This window comes from Acomys russatus, chromosome 29 (assembly GCF_903995435.1).
Source record: "Acomys russatus chromosome 29, mAcoRus1.1, whole genome shotgun sequence".
In the NCBI taxonomy this organism is placed as follows: domain Eukaryota; kingdom Metazoa; phylum Chordata; class Mammalia; order Rodentia; family Muridae; genus Acomys; species Acomys russatus.
The window spans coordinates 41,254,693-41,258,149 of record NC_067165.1 but is presented as its reverse complement, the minus strand read 5'-3'; positions in this window follow the sequence as shown (position 1 = coordinate 41,258,149).

The following is a 3,457-nucleotide window of genomic DNA, read 5'->3' as shown; positions in this document are numbered from 1 at the left end:
CTTGACTGGGACTGTGGGGACCAGTGGAGCCTCATGATCCAGGAGCTTAAACTTGCTTTATTCCCTCCCTGGTGGTAAATTTCAAAATAAGGAGACGGTGGTGAGCACAGCAGAGTGGGCGTGGCTGTCTTACCTGCTGGCACTCCATCTTAATGAATAATGGTGTGAGACAGGGAGACCATCTGAGGAAGCTTAGCACTAGGATTAAGGATCAAGCCAGGGGTGGCACATCATGCCTTTAATCACAGCATTTGGGAGGCAGAGGCAAACAGATCCCTGTGAGTTTGAGGCCAGCCTGGTCTATTTCTAGAAGAGCCAGGGCTACACAGAGAAACTCTTGTGATGAAACACACACACATACACACACACACACACACACACACACACACACAGTGTGCTCGGCCACACTCTCCTGCAATCCCAGCCTTGGGTTTTGCTGGCTGACAGCCTAGCCCCAGGTTCAAAAGAGAGGGACAGAAAAGGACACCCAAGGACTTACTCTGACCACTACAAGCTCACACAGGTATGTGTGCACACATGTTCAACAGGACACACATACATACACACACACAGAGAAAAATAAAGCCAATTAACTTTAAAAAGAACAAAGCCAAGACTAGGGACAAACGTGCTCCAAAAGAAAAAATCAACTAACACTGGGCTACGCGTGTGCGCGCGCCACACACACACACACACACACACACACACACACACACAAAGGATCTCTGTAGAGACCCTTCTTTGTCTTTTTTATGCCAACTCAGCGCATTTTGCTTAATTTAAATATCTACAGTACTAGATCTTTAAAAAAAAAAATTAAAGCAGTCAGTAACTTTTAGGAAGGGGAAGACAGAAATACTTGCAATATAAAACTTAACAACAACAACAAAAATCAAACAAAAAACACCCAAACCCACTGGATTCTATCACAGAGGGTGCTCCTTCCTCCTTAGTGGATATACTGAACATGGCACAAACCAAGAGCAATATGGACTCCCTGCCCACACCTGCAGGGGAATCCTGCTAGACAACTTTGGTCTTTTTTATTGTTGTTGTTTTTTGAGACAGGGTTTCTCTGTGTGTACTTTTGGCTTGTACTGGAACATACTCTGTAGACCAGGCTGGCCTCGAACTCACAGAGATCTGCCTGTCTCTGCCTTCTGATTGCTGGCACTAACGGCGTGTGCCACCACCTCCCAGCCTGACAAAAGCCCAGTGTGTCTCCTCTCCCTCTGAACCAGGGTCTCACTCTGTAGCCTGATCTGGCCCTTGGTCCTCTTGACCCTCAGCCTTCTAGGTACTGGGTTATACACTCATACGTCCAATTTCATGAATGAGGAACCAGAGCCACAAGGTCAATTTCTACTTCCAGATCCACAAAGTTAATGACAGAGATAGGAGACATGGCAGGTCCTTGAGCCTAAAGTCATATCTGGACCTGAATCCTGAGGTTCCCTGTGGGAGGAGAAAAGTGAGCTGCACCAAGGGCATAGGTACCTGCATGGTGACCGCTCCCACTATAAGGGGCATAGGTACCTGCATGGTGACCCCTCCCACTATAAGGGGCATAGGTACCTGCATGGTGACCCCTCCCACTGTGCAGCGGGTCTGCAGACCTGAGGAACCCTGAACCTGCAGGGCTAAGCTATGCTCTCTGAGAAGAGCTGGTCTTCTGGCCACAGCAGGCTGAGGGTCTATAGTCTCATCTCTTCCATCTTTCCTTCTGATGTTTGCTACTGGGTGTCATGCAAAACCACCTGCAGCTTCCCTGATATTTTCTAAATGCACCAAATGCAGGCATCTGCACAAGCTGGCCCTTCTGTCTACAGAGCTCCCACCTTCCTCTGTCAGATCCATCCTTAGTAACGCCCTGTACATGGCAAATGCCTGGTGAAGGAGTAAACAAGTCCTGCCTATTTTCTTGTACATCTGCCTGACCTCCTGAAGTCAGAGACCACATGTCCTATAACCACAGTGGCCTCTTTTTACCCGGGGCATCTTGCTACACCTTCTAGGCCAATCGCTAGTCACAAGGGTAGTCCATTATAACAACAAGGTACCATGTTACTGAGAGGTACTTCCTGTGTGCTATGAGCAGACAATCCAGGGGCTTGTCAACGTTAGCATTATTAGTTGGTGACATATACCAAGGATTTGGGGTGAGAAGCAAAAATGTCCTCATGGCCACCATGCCTGCTAGTCAGGGATCCTTAAAACTTGAAAGAAAGCTAGATTGACAGACCAAGGCAGCACTCACTGGTTATAAGGCTGGCATTGCTCAGGAGAGTAGCCAGTTAGTAAAATATACAGCATCTAATGCCAATAGGTCCCGGGGTACCAGTTGGTCCTGCCTCAAACAGCCTAGATGAACCTTCAATGTTAATAACATTCCCATGCATACACTCCCTGCTCTGTCCTTGCCCAGCCATGCTAGGCCATTACTGTATGTGCTATGGCTCAAGCCATTTGGCCCTGAGCTCTCTCAGAACTGGCCGCACATAACCTAACATTGTGCCACTGTGTCCTTGGATGTGACATTTTATACAGGGCCCAGCCATGTCTAGCTTCACGAGTCAAAGCATAGATTGTAGAGAGGCCACAGACCCCGGGTCTCTATAGAGGCCTGCTCCTGTAGCTGGTCTGACGTGGAGCTGGGGTAGGCATGGCGACATGCACCCTCTGGGTGCTGCTAGACAGTCACCTAGCCAGTTAGGTAGCTAGATATTAGGGGGCTTAGAGGCCACCGAAGATGAGCCCCTCCTTCCTGTTTCTCTGGTAAAGCTACAAATGAAAACATTCAAATCGCCTCTGTAAGACTTTAAATACCATATAAAAGGGTGGGGGAATCCTGGCTTTGTTGAGGCCCATTAAGGGAGAGCTAATTCCTCCTGGTCTAAAGAACAGACTATAAGTTCCACCTCTGGCCAAGGATGGAGATCTGACATCCTAAGCTACCCCAAAACACTACACACTATTGGCTCCTCCTTTCAAGGGTTAATCCAGTGGGGCCTGTCAATCACCTGGCTGGAAGTTGACCCCTCCCCCTCCCACATCCAGGAAACAAGGCAAGAAGATGGAAGAAATAAGTATCCTCTTAGTGAACCGATGCCCTTGTCCTTCCTGGAAGCCCCGCCCTCTATGCAGCCACTAGCCGAGTGTCCATCCATCTTACAAGAGCGTGGCACTTCAAAGTCGCCTGCTCTGAGTTCTGAGTCCTAACTTGGAAAGGCGGACATCTTCCTTCTCTCTAGTACCTTTTCTTTTGGATAATGGCTGAGGTCCAAGTCCGCTTTCTCTGGGCTCTCTCGCTCCCTCAGAAGCCCTCCACTCCTGCCACCTCCATGGCAAAAAGCATGGTGGTTCTTGTCTTCTTTCCTATCTCCCTCCTTCAGGCACCAAGTGACACTTACGGCTTGCCTGCCATGCCGTTTTCCCTCACATTCTAATAAAACTGTCC